Genomic DNA, 13,485 nt, shown 5'->3' with positions numbered 1-13,485 from the left:
TGCCAATGACCCGATAGGAACATAAAGATTTCCTTTTTGTTGGCCATTCAGTAATTTATAGTCTGAACCAATCCTTCCACCCACTCCATGCCCTGTTTAAAATGAATTGTTTTTCTTCATTATAAAGAGAGTCTAGATCCTTTTATTTAAGCATGCTGAAAGCATTATAAATTAATGCTGGCCTTACTCAGTATAGGCAAGAATACAATAGAATTGCTGGAGTCTTTTTATTCTTGTGGAATTGCTATGTAGTCAGTTGTATGGCCTAATATTCCATTAGCCAAATTATTTTTAGTGTCTATATTCATTAAATTTAGAAGAAAGAAGCTCTACTTCTCTTCTCCACATTAGTCTTATACTAAACATATAAACTACCCTTGGATATTTTTTCCAATTCATAAGTTTTCCTTACATAAAGATGCAGAGTAATCTTGTGGGAACGTGCATAGGCTTTTAAAATTATTTAACTTGGGGCGCCTGGGTGGCTCAGTCCGTTGAACAAACAACTCTTGATTTGGCTCAGGTCACAATCTCACTGGTTTGTGAGTGCAAGCCCCATGCCATGCTCCACAATGACAGTGCAGAGCCTGTTTGAGATTCCTTTCTCTCCTCTCTCTGCCCATTCCCCACTTGTGTGCTCACTCTCTCAAGAAATAAACTTAAAAAAATAAAATTGTTTAACTTCTATATATTTATCTGTTTTAATTCACCCATCAAATGTTTCATTTCTACAATATTATAGATGGTCCGCAAAGTACTGGAGGTATTCATGCTAAAGAGAGTTTCTGCCTATAAGGGCTTAGAGTTTAAAGAGGAAGACAGGCAGTTAAGTACGATAAATGATACATGTTCTGTGACAAGGGGAGGTTCAACTCATAAATGAGATCCAAGAAAGGGAGTAGTCAGTTCTACCCGTGTGTGTGTGTGTAGTGGGGGAGTGGAGACTGGGAATGATCTCAGATGATGATACTTGAGCTGGATCTTGAAAGACGAGTGGATATTAAATAGGCAGGCAGAGGGAAAGGAAAGGAGGAAGAGGGAATAGCTAAGCAAAAACAAAGAGGCAAGAAGCAGTGAGGCACTTTTACACATCTGGAGCTCATCTGTCAGATCCATATAATGGTGGTAAGGTGATATGGCTATAGAGGGGTTGACAAAGCCCTGTACACCATGCAGTGAAGTGTAAAATGTATATTATAAGTTATACAGTGGTTCTCCCAAGTGTGATTTTAGTCGATAATCAATACCACCACCTGGAAACTTGTTAGAGATGCCCGTTTTCTGGCCTATCCCAAATCTTCTGATTCAGAAATTCTGTGGGTAGAGCCTAACAACCTGTTCCAACATGACTTATAGGTTATCAGTGCATGCTAAAGTTTGAAAACGATGGGGCTAAGAGAGCCCCAAAATGGCATTAAGCTGGTGATAATATGTTCAGATATGTGTTTTAAAAGATTATTTTAGTGAATATTCATTTAGAAGAAGATAAAATGAGCAGGGAGGCCATTTAAGATCACATGGTCAAGAGACCATTGAAGACAAGCCCATGTGAAATATCAGGAAGAGAACAGAGAGATGGAGAAGTTACAAGCAGCATTTAAGAAGGTCGAATCAATGGAATTTGATTTAAAGAAATGAGAAGAGCCTGAAATCTGTCATACTTCTACATTTAATGATTTGATGGTGGAAAGTGGTGCCATTCATGAGATGGGGAGTACAGAAGGGGGAAAGGGACACTTCTGTTTTGAATATATTGACATTGAATTTCCTATAACACAGTTGAACAAAATATTGAATAGACACTTTGGTATAGAAGCATGGGGTTCTAGAAGGATGTCTGGGCTGAAAATAGAGATGAAGAACTATAGATCTTCTAGGTAACTGACTACATATGCATTAGGACAGCATGCTGGATAAAAACAGATGAGCCAGTGTAATGCTTCAGGGTCATTTATGGGCTAGACAGAAAAGGAAGAAATTTCACATGTGACTGAGAGTAAATGGTCCACTATTTGGTGAGTTAGAGGAGCACCAGGAGAGTGTGTGGGCCTGGAGACCAGAGAAGGAGAGGATTCCAGGAGGAAAGTACTGGTCAGTAGTGATACATTATAGAAAACTGAAACCCCAGAAGAAGCATTTCATTTTGATTCTGGGGGATCATTGGCAGCCTTGGTCAGAACAGCTTCTCTGGCATAGGGAGGATAGTTTTTCTTGAATGTCTGACACAGCAGGGACAGCAGACTCCCTATTTTAGAAGAAGGTGCCAGTTTTATATACTTCTAAAATCAGTGGAGGGGTTATGAAGCCAATGTTCAGTATTCATGTGAAATTGCAGCTGAACCAAGTAAATTAGAAAGAAGACATGTTCTTAAGAGAGGATGTAATTGCTTCCATATAGAAGTGGAATGGAGGCACTGGAAAGTGAGATGAAGGGGTAAGTGAGAAACATGTGTATCTACATCCTCAGTGGGAAGGCCTCACATTATAGTAGAGTTGACATGAGACACTAAAACAATTCATCTTGAGTCACAATGAGGAGATGTGAGAGGCCCTGGAAGCTGGGGCCATAAGTTGGTAACAGGAAAAGTTGACATCTCCATACATTAGAGAAGAGTGTTCGGAATGATCACTTTTTCATTTGTCTGTCTTATTTCCAATGAGCAAAGGTCGGACTTTGATCCCTTCCCTAAGATGAGTCCAAAACTATGGGGTAAAGATTAAGTAGGTCCTCTATTCTCCGATGTTGACTTTCTTCTGCACTATCCTGAATGTTTAGCTTTCATCTTGAATTCAATCTCAAAATTTCACTCTAGTCTAAGCCTGAAAGGTTTGCATAACTGGAAAACCTGGGTTTCCAGGAAGTTTGAGCCTTTCTGGACTCTTGCTCCTGGCCCACGGCACCAGTGGTCATTAACTGGAGTGAAATGGTATTTCTATTTTTTTTAAACACCAACTGTGAAAATGTACTGAGCTTTACTACTTGAAGTGAATGCTCTGAAGAAAGAAACACCTCCCATTGACTGCCATATGAAACTCATTAATTTTAAAGTGCCCTTTTACCCTGTGATAGCCTGTACCCTACTGCCCTCACACAAGGGCAGGAATCAAGTCAATTAATAAGCTGAGACAAAATAAAATATTCTGAGACTGTCTCTGGCTTTTTATTTTTAGGTCAGGGTTAGAATGAAACTTGTCCCTAGAGTTTGGAAGAATTAGTTCATGATACCCAATAGCATTAAACACTTAATTGGCTTCTAGTCTAATTCTGGGTGTCTGAGACAGTTTCTGTTTAATAATTTAGGCTCCGTTATTTTAGGATTCAATTGCAATAAACTTTTAATATCTTGGGTATGTATTTCCTAGGAAATCCCTGTATCTCTCAGCTTCAAACGTTTATACTTGTCATACAAGACAGGTCACATTTGACAATAAAGCATCATTTTCATTTGTGACATTTCCCTGCTGTTTCTGTTTTACTAGCATAACTGGAAATATCCAAGCATCAAGTCACACAGTTTATTCTTTCTCTTAAGAAATTACATCTACAGTGGAAACATCATAGTAATTTATGATTATAAAGAGAGTATTTGAATCATAGAGGTTTGGGGGAAAGAATCCAGAAGAAATTCTACCAAGTTTGTTTTTGTCCAAGAAATTAGTAACATAGAGGATATATTTGTAGAAAACAATTTTGCATATTTATAAAATCATTTAAGTGGTCATGAAACCAATGTGCATGTGAAATCATAAACTTAAAAATACATATCCATTTAAAAAATGTAAATATTATCTGTTTGTACTGTGTATATATATGCCTTTTAGTTTATATTTTGTTATATATATATATATATCATATGATGTAAATGGACTCTACAAATAACTGAAATTATTAATCAAATTACTCAGCAATAGTATAAATGTTTACTACCATTTAGTTTAATAGGATTCTTCCAAAAATTCAATTTAGCTAGTAAATATTTATTGTGTTCCTTATAAACAGTAGATTCTATTATTGCAGCTTTGGCTACAAACAAAATTGATAGGGTCCCAGCCTTCAGTAAGTGTGCAGCTTAATAAGAAGGGTAATAAACAAAGTAGTTTTGAGTGTGATGGATGTCATGGAAAGCCAAAATAGAATGGGTAGCATTGTAGACCTGATTTAGGGGTCAGGGCTGACTGGAGAAAGAGAAATATAAGTTTAGACTTGAAGAATATCTAAGTGGAATAGTTAAAGTTGTTTTAGGCGTATCTAAAGCCTGGAGGCGAGGGAGATGAGACACAAACTAGAAAGAGTCAAGTATCACTGGGGCATAGAGTGCCAGTCAGAGAGTGATGAAAGATGAAGCTTTAGAAGTAGATGGCAGCTAGATGTGAAAGACAATATAGTTGTGTCAAAGATATTTGAGTTCATTTAAGTCCTAGGGAAGGAACTTGTCGAGTAGTAAGTAGTGGATATTTGTGATTATATTTGTGTTTCACAAGGTACCTCTAGGTAATGACATCGAGAAGGATTGGAAAAGAACAAGAATGCAAGTGGCAATACTGGCTTATAGACCATGGCCAGTAGTCCTCATAAAGGAAGATGGTGGCTTGGCTTGCATTAGGGTACTGGCAGTGGGAATGCAGAAATGTGGATATTCTGACAGGTGATTAAACCATAGAAGCACTGAGTCTTGGTGATTGATTGTGAGTGTGTGTGTGTGTGTGTGTGTGTGTGTGTGTGTGTGTGTGTGTTGGGTAGCATCACTGAGAAAAAAGGAAGGAAATTCTTATCAAATTTATGGCTTAAGAAATAGATGCAAGGCAGTGCTCTTTAGCAAATATCACAGAATTATTGGTAGATTTCAGTGAGAATGAATTCCATTTTCTGGTAGGGCATTAAATGACACAATGTAGAGAAGTAAGCAAATTCTAAATATGTATCATTGTATTATAATCCCCTGAATATTCTTATGTATAATGTAGTGCTTAAGGAACATTACTTCTGTGTAGTTTATTTTGAAGGAAAGTGTTCACAGAACACTTCATATAAATTAAAATCATTTTATTGAACTTGCCAGTTAATTACAGAGTATTATATTCCTGCAGTGAGATAAAAGGCCAACAACAAACACATAATTTTAAGCATAGTTCAAATTATTTAAATTACATGTTCCTATAAATGAATCTTGGGACCCTCTCCCATGGAGCCTTCTCTGTTCTTTTTCCTGGCATGTCTCCTCTTCAGTTTCTAGTTGGGAGAAGGAGCAGGCCTCTTCTCTCTGATCTCTGTTTTTTTCTCTAGGGAGCTCACTTGTAGTCTTCCAATATCATCATCTTTTTCTCCTAGTATCATTATCTTGTTCTGTCTCTTCTTCTAAGTTGATGACCTTCTATGTGTGTTCAGTGTCCTCATGGCCTTTTTGGCTAGAGCTAGTACATCCAAAGCAGAAGCCAATCTCTGCTGCATTAAGATCAGTTTCCCTCCTGAGGCCTCTGACTCTTTCATGGATTCAACCTAAACCTCTTCAAGTCCTCAGACTCCTTCTCTTCTTAGAGAGTTAATGAAAACAGGTAACATGAGAGGAGCATTTACTAAATGACATTCTTTGTTCAGCATTTCACCTGCATGATCTCATTCACTTTACACACTGACACTGTACAGCTGCTGTGGTGAATTTCCCTGGTGTACAGGTGAAGAAACTGAGGTTTGGAGTAGATGCACAACAATTAGAGTCATAGTTAATAAATGACAAGATATGAATATCAAACAATGTTTTTCAGACTCTGAAAGCACTGAATTTATGCCCTTAACCACTCTGCTAACCTCCCTATTTCTATTCAGTGTGGATCGTGTCTTTACACATCATACAGGGATAAATGTAATCGCTTCCTTACTAACCTGCCTTACCGAACCATCGTTCTTTTGATACATTCAGCAATTTGATATCTGAATAATTGTTGTAAATGATCATTTTTTTAAAAAGTTTTTTTAATATCCATTTATTTTTGAGAGAGAGAGACAGACAGACAGAATGCAAGCAGGGGAGGGGCAGAGAGAGAGGGAGACACTGAAAGAGTGACCCTGGGAGGGGTAGAGAGAGAAGGAAAGGGAGAATTCCAAGAAAGCTCTGCTCTGTCAGCACAGAGCCCAACAGAGAGCTCAATCTCACAAAGCACAAGATTATGATCTGAGCCAAAATCAAGAGTTGGACGCTTAACTGACTGAGCCACCCAGGCGCCCCTTAGCTAATTTTTTTTTAAATGCTCTGTCTTGTATTGGCCAGGCCTCACACAGTCTACTGAGTCTTATATCCCAGTTTCTCCTCACAGTCCTATATGTGGGCTTTCTTCTGAAAATCCCTCCATGCTACAACTGCCTTCTCCCTACATGCCACTCTGTTAACTGGCAACTGCTAATTAAATGGACATCTGGTCCAAGGATAGACAATCTATAATCCAGCAGCTAGAGAGGTGAAATGGTGAATCCTTTACCCAAAGAATGGCTTATTGAATCAGCCTTCTCTTCTGAGATCTGACTGGCCACGAGAGAGGAGTTAGTTCAGTGGAGGTAGGAGAAGTTGAGAGGTAGAGAAAAGCAGAGAATCTTCATAAAAGGATTCATCAGAGAATTGTGATCAGGTTGTTATGAGAAGGAAACATTGAACTCTTGTCTCAGAGCCCTGGAACTTGAACCACACTGCGCTATGGTGGTCTGGTTACTGTGAAACCAGGTCAACTATGGTTTCTGTTCTCTGATGGTCCCTAGATTCTTTTGAGACCTTGCTATGCATTGTCTTCCTTTCTATGTTTACTCCTCAAACAAACAACAATTCCACGTTATCTGAAGGAATTGAGTAAGGCTGGTGTGTGTGTGTGTGTGTGTGTGTGTGTGTGTGTGTGTGTGTGTGTGTGTTTTCCCTAAAAGAGCCCAACTCAGGATCTTTGCTTTTTCATCACATTAACTTACATAGTAATAATAATAACCACTGACAATTGTCACATATATCACACATGCCAGGGACTGTGCTACATTTAAATGCATTCTTTCATTGAGTCCTCACAATCTTTTCAAATGGGTCTTCTTCACCTTCGCTAACAGGTAAAGCAGTGAGGCACAGAGAGGCTCAGTAATTGGTTCAAGGTCACACACTTGTTAAATGGCAGCCCTGGGATTTGCGTTCTGGTCTGCATGATTCCATTACCCATTTTTACCATATTCTGCCAGTCATTCTGGTATTTTTTTCTTTTTTGCCAGTCATTCTTTACCTGGACCCTACAATTTCCTGATGTAGAACTTTGTGTCTCACTCATTCTTCTGTGTTTATAACACTGATATCCTTACTGTCTCACTAAAAAACTATTTTATTCACTGTTCTGTTTTTCTGTTTGTTTTTGGTGGTTTGGGGGGTGACTGTTGTTCTTTCCACCTAGACTGTCATCTGATCTCGTATTATTAAATCCTAAAATTCCTTGAGGATTCCAATGTAAGACTCAATCTTGAACATTTTCTATATCCCTCACACTTAGTCCATAGCAAGAACACCTCATTTTACATCACCGTGTCTTCCATTCCATTGGTCAACACCACTTCATGGAAGTAAGTCTTTTCACCTCAGTTAGGGTAATCTGGTATCTGCAGTCATGTCTTTTCTCCTCTAATTCTATGAAAACACCTTTGTAGTGCTGACCTCATGGTAGACTTTACCACATTGAATAATTTATTGCTTAGTAAAAAGAATGTAAATATAGTAATATGTATAAAATATATTTTATATTTAGTTTTACACTGAAAGATTTGGGAATAATGAATCATTTCAATCAAACTTAAAGTGATTTTTGTCTCTTGACAGTTAAATGACTACTTCTTTGAGTGTCTAAAGAGTGTATGTCAATATGTCAATTTAGTTTTATTTTGACTCTTTTTAAAGTTTTTATAAAGATGTCTAAAACATCGTTGTCTTAGATACCCAGCAACTGTTGTTTCTCCTCTTGGTAATAAATCCACAATTTGATTCTGATGAACAGTCTCTCTTTTATTATCACTTCATATAATTCATATAATTCAGTGCAGAAATCTCCACTTTTGGCTCCTGACTCATTGGAACTATATTGCTCTGATTACTGACCTAGGAATGGACCAAGATCCAGTAAGCGGAATCCAAGGAGACTTTTTCTGCACCCATTGAAAGAAGAGCCTGGTGCTTATCTTCTGATCTTGTTAGTAATGAGGAGGAATATGAACTTGAAGCCATGGGAGGTCTGAGAGAAAGTCAAACAGAGAAACCAAGTTCAAATGATATTGAGTGCATTCTTGGATCAAACTGAACAAGAACTTGGCCTAGTCTCTTCAGATACCTGAGCCAATAGGTTTCCTTTTTTTTTTAAACTTAACTTGGCCTAAGTTGAAATTTCTGTCATTAACATTTTAATTGTCCCTCTCTTCAGAAGAAAAAGTGAATTCTACATACTTTAATGTGTAGTTAGCCACTGTTTGCCCCATTCTATTGTAACCAGTTATTATATACAATTCTCATTTTAAAAGGATGAAGTAAGGTCTGTTCATAGATAAATATGCAAACAGCAAACTCTGATACTGCTAATTGTATATCTTAAAGTATTTCTTGCTTTGTGTTGATACAGGTAGGTGATATCTGCCTTTGAGGATAGGAATGTTAGAGTTAGGAGTCTGGCTAATTCTCCTGATGTGAACAGGACTGTATAGGAATGGCTGTATACACAAAAAGGTGCCCTATACTGGCAGAATAAGTCCTCAGGGAAAACAAACCAAAACTAAGCCATATACATCAATTGAGTTTTGAAATAGAAACTTCCTCAATTTCTTTGTCACAAAATAATTGAAAAATTTCTAGCTCAAATGTCTTGCTGTTTCATTTGGAGGTAAGCTGATATAGTCCTTCTCACATAGTAAGTATTATCGACATGCATTACACTAGAATATTTATTAGCACTATTCAGTGAGCTGTAAATCACCAGGGAGGTCCAGGATTAGCAAGATATTAATGTTTAACTGCACAAAATTGCTGCTAGTTTTATCTTTCCAAGTATTACAGTTTATAAAGACAGTCACATAATTTCAGTTTAAATGTCCCTTAAGTCATCATTTTATTATGACTGAATATTACTATTAACTGGGACTTTATAATGAAAAAAATTCCAGTTGAGAAACACAAGTTTTAGTCTGCTGTGATTGTGATGAATACTACATCATTCGGGAAACACTTTATACTTGGTATTTTTTTTTTTAATGTTTACTTATTTATTTTGAGAGAGAGAGAGAGAGAGAGAGAGAGAAAGCATCCATGCATGCGCATGTGCACGCACACACACACACACACACACACACACACACATACACACGTGTGAGCAGGGGAAGGGCAGAAAGGGAGAGGAAGAGAGAGAATCCCAAGCAGGCTCTGTGCTGTCAGCATAGAGCCCAATGCGGGGCTCAGTCCCGTGAACCAGGAGATTATGACTTGAGCCAAAACTGAGTTGGACGCTCAACTCACTGAGCCACCTAGGCACCCAGACTTAGTATTCTTATTGTCAGATCTGGATAAGCAAACTAAACAAAATGGAAAACAGTAAGGATCTATGATCTAATAGAAAAAGAATTCCATAAATGACAGGTCTTAGGATTTGATTTCTGGAAAAGCAGTGTTATTCAGGACAAGGGTGTTTTCCTGTCCTTCTGACTTCTATTTTTGGTGACTTGGCTTTAGTTTTCAGGTATGTCCTCTTGTGGCTAAAAAATAACCACTGGGCAGGAGGCGTATCCTCATATAACATATTCAAAGGCAAAAAGAGGTCTTTTTTTTTTTATTGTGGATGAAAACCTTTCCCAGATACCCTCAGTAGACTTACAACAAGGTCCCCTTGACCAGCACTGCTTATAAATCTGTAACCTAGCTGTAAGTAAGGCCCACAAAGTGAAAATCTGGTATTTTTATATATGGTGGATAGAGGGCAAAGAAAATCAGCAGGAGAACCATCCATGTCTAAACTGGCAGACTATTCTGCCATGTGATTACTTTCAGAGAGGCAGAAATTTAGTAGCAACAGCTGTTGGCCAAATAAGATAGCACATTAGAATCCCAAGTTAAGTAGTTAGTGCTACAAGGCTATTGTGCTGTGTTGGAAGTCTAACTTATTTAATGATAGGAAATTGCTGAATTCAAGAGGATATAAAAATAATTATGTTGTTTGGAATGATTTCATTCAGGCTTCTCATCCCGGTAGTTATTTTACTTTTTAGCCTGTAGAGGTGAATACACAACAAAACAAACACAAAATTCTAAAAATGGGCAGACCAAACCTGTCTCAATTTATGATATGTAAATATTGAATCATCTCTTTCTTCTTTATCTGTGTTCATTATTGAATGGCCTGTCTGCTGCTTTTTTTTTCATGAAATGTTTGTGTGTGTGTGTGTGTGTGAGAGAGAGAGAGAGAGAGAGAGAGAGAGAGAGAGAGTGTTGTTACGTGTTTTTTTTTTTTAAATATTGTCAAACTAGCTAACATACAGTGTATATAGTGTGCTCTTGGCTTTGGGAATAGATTCCCATGATTCATTGCTTACATACAACACCCAGTGCTCATCCCAACAAATGCCTGCACATGCACACACACAAATGGGGGAAGGGCAGAGAGAGAGAGAGGGGAACAGACAATCCCCCCAAGTGGGCTCTGTGCTTACAGCAGTGAGCTTGATGTGAGGCTCGAACTCATGAACTGTGAGATCATCGCCTAAGTTCCAGTCAGATGCTTAAACAACTGAGTCATGCTAACCCAAGTGAGCAGCCCCTGTCTGCTGCTTTTGAGCATCTTCAATTCAATTAACATTTGCTGAGTTCCTAACATTAGAAGTCCTCATTCTAAGCTCTGTAGGAACACAAATAAAATACACTTTTCTGTGAGGAATTTATCATCTATAAATGAAACAGATTGAGATGCAAATGAATATAATGCAAGATGTTAGCCATGTACTTTTACCTGAAGTTTAGACACTTACCATGGAAATTAGGAGTCAAGTTTCTGCTAAATCTGGGGAGGTTTTGTGGAGGACTTGTCTATAGGTTTGCTGTCTAGGATGGACAAAGGGAAATAGGACTCCTGATATTCCATATTGTGGGATCTAAATGAGAGGGAAGATACATCATGAGATTAGGAAATGTGGAACAGTTGGATGATTTGGACTCTACAGCTTGCACTAGAGCAGATAAGGGATCTGAAAAGATGGACTAAAGCTAGATTTAAAGCCACACAAAGGAGTATGGAAGCACCATCAAGCTACTGAATATCTCTGGCCAAGGTGAGATCTCCTCTCTACTTAGAACTCTCATGCCTCTCTTTGCAAATTACTAATATTTGTTGAACATTAAGTTCTAGTCAACGTTCTAAGTACTTCAGACATACTCATATGATCCTTACAAAAATCCTATAAGTTTCCTATTACTGTAAGTTCATTTTATATATCAAGAAATTTGACACAGGTTAAGAAACTTGCCCAAGATCACAATCATAACTACCACCTCTGTAGTCGGGAAGAAAAAACAGCTATTCCTTCCTGATACACATTATTGCCATATTTCTATTACAAGAAAAAAGTTTATACATCAATATAAATATTTCTTGTTTTTGATTTTTTTTAAATGTTTATTTTTGAAGGAGAGGGAGACAGAGCGTGAGCAGGGGAGGAGCAGAGAGAGAGGGAGATATAGAACCCGAAGCAGGATCCAGGCTGAGTGTCAACACAGAGCCTGATTCAGGGCTCGAACTCATGAACTGTGAGATCATGACCTGAGCCAAAGTCAGACACTCAACCGACTGAGCCACCCAGGTGCCCCAATATTTCTTAGTTTTGAATTATTTGTCTGATGGTTTAATGTAGCAAAACTTTATAATTTGGTTTTTTTTTTTTTTTTTTTTAGATTTTACTTTTTAGTTTTATTTTTTTTATCATTATAAACTCAAGGATTTAAATGTATTTGATGGATTTTAACTCATGGTGGTTTTTAGCCAGGAGTTAAATCGTATCATCTTAGGTGCATGGAAACTTCTTCAGGTGGCTCCCAAGCAAAACTTTAATATAAACCTCAATTCCTGTAATCCTCTGCACAGGAAGAGATCTCATAGAAAAGGAAGGGTACTGCATTAATAATTATAAATCTTTCATCTGGAAGAAAAGTTAGAAGCCATTTAGTGCATTACAACATTTCCAATATATATTATTTAAAACAAAAAGTGAAAGGCCTTTATTAACATTCATTTAGTAGATCATGGAACATTGGAATTTAAAGGAACTGCTAGGCCAGAGTTACAAACTGGCCTGCATAGTGACTTTTTAAAATTTTTTCTGGTTTAACTGAATTACTTGCCAGGTTCAAAAAATATTAGAACATTTAATATAAAAATATGAATTTTCAGCATCTCATAAGTAGAACATGGGGAAACAGCAAACCTACATTCCTATGCCAACAATCAGTTAGACCAGAGTAGAGGTTGGTTAAGTCAGGTCCTATACTACCTGGTTAGTCACAGACAGTGTATTAGTTTTCTGTGGCTGCATAAAAAATCACCACAAATTTAGAAACTTAAAATAACACCCATTAATGAACTCACAGTTTGATTGGTCAAAATTTTATTAAGCATAGGTGGTTTCTCTGCTAAAGGTCTCACGGGCCACGATCAAGGTGGCAGCCAGGCTGGCCTCTTATGTGGAGGTTCTAGGGAAGAATCTGCTTCCCAGCTCACTCATATTTTTGGTAGAATTCAGTTGACTATTGTTGTAGGACTGAGGTCCCCGTTTTCTTACTGGCTGTCTTAGCTCCTTTACAGCAATAGAGTATCTCTGTCTTGCTGAATCATTCTTATGCTTTGAATCTCTCTGAATTCTTCTTCTGTAGCCACTTAGAAGAAATGCTTTCCTTTTAAAAAGCTTATGTGATTAGTTTAGGACCACCCAGATAATGTCCTTATTTTAAGGTCAACTGATTAGTAACGTTAATCACATTTGCTAAATACCTCTTACCATGTAGTGAACAAAATTATAGAAGTAACACCAGGACTGAGATTATGGGGCCATCTTAGAATTCTGTCACAGATAGCAATGGTCTTCTTGGCCACTGTATGTATAAAAATACCAAGTGTACATGAAGATGTTGTCATGGAAACTCATGTTACTAGTAGGAGTAGATAGTGTATCACTACACTGAAGCACTATGGGTAGAATGTATGCATGCATGACCTGTAACTCCCAAGTTCTACCCTAGGTACATACTCCAGAAATGCATACATTTGTGCACTTACAAATGTAGGGAGGACATTATTCTTCTATTGTGTACCTTATAGAAAACTCCGTGGTAAATCTCATTTTCTGAACCTTGTAGTTGTTTATAGATAGTATCAACACTACCTTCTTTTGAACATTTTGAACATTTCTAAGGTCTTTTTCTTATAGCTGATTGTATTTGCCTGACCTACATT

At 37.6% G+C, this 13,485-nt stretch overlaps 1 long non-coding RNA gene across 1 annotated transcript; it reads right to left on the bottom strand.

Annotated features, from left to right (window-relative positions):
- Nucleotides 1-8,002: 8,002 nt before the first annotated feature.
- Nucleotides 8,003-13,154, bottom strand: LOC122230723. Its single transcript, XR_006207775.1, has 3 exons — nt 13,031-13,154; nt 11,012-11,134; nt 8,003-8,241 (listed from the first exon to the last, which is right to left on the bottom strand). It is a non-coding gene; the product is annotated as an uncharacterized LOC122230723 (long non-coding RNA).
- Between the last annotated feature and the right edge of the window lie 331 nt (nt 13,155-13,485).

This window comes from Panthera tigris, chromosome C2 (genome assembly GCF_018350195.1).
Source record: "Panthera tigris isolate Pti1 chromosome C2, P.tigris_Pti1_mat1.1, whole genome shotgun sequence".
NCBI classification, from domain to species: Eukaryota; Metazoa; Chordata; class Mammalia; order Carnivora; family Felidae; genus Panthera; species Panthera tigris.
Note: the sequence above shows the minus strand (reverse complement) of the source record. Positions and strands in the feature narration are given on the sequence as shown.